Source organism: Penaeus monodon, chromosome 19 (assembly GCF_015228065.2).
Source record: "Penaeus monodon isolate SGIC_2016 chromosome 19, NSTDA_Pmon_1, whole genome shotgun sequence".
Lineage (NCBI taxonomy): Eukaryota > Metazoa > Arthropoda > Malacostraca > Decapoda > Penaeidae > Penaeus > Penaeus monodon.
Window position 1 is genome coordinate 31394802 of NC_051404.1, and position 504 is coordinate 31395305.

Genomic DNA, 504 nt, shown 5'->3' on the forward strand with positions numbered 1-504 from the left:
GTTTCTGATGCATTTACTGGTAGTGGCACACTAATAAAGTTATACACATATTAACATTAGTGTTTACAGGCTTTTGTCACTGTGACAGTCACTATATCATCACAGGCAATATTCGTTATTCATCATACTTCTCATTATAATGCTTTCACTTAGTAACTACTATTGTGGCAATGGTTGTAGTAGTACTATTAGCACTATCACTGACTACCTCTGCCAGTGTTATTTTTGCTCGTACGGTTATCATTATGAGTGCATCTACTATCATTGTCATTATTACCATTTCCCGTTATTATTGTTACTAACAGTATTAGCAGCGTCACTATAATTAGTAGTAACATCACCATCATACTACCCTTTTTCTGTCTTTTTCAAGGTGAGTATAATTACCAGCATTTTGACATTTGCCATCACTGATTTCATCTAATCTTTGTTCAAACATTATGGATCCAAATGGTATTCATTCTTAGCCAAAAAGCTTCATATAAACAAAATGCAGTTCCTTAT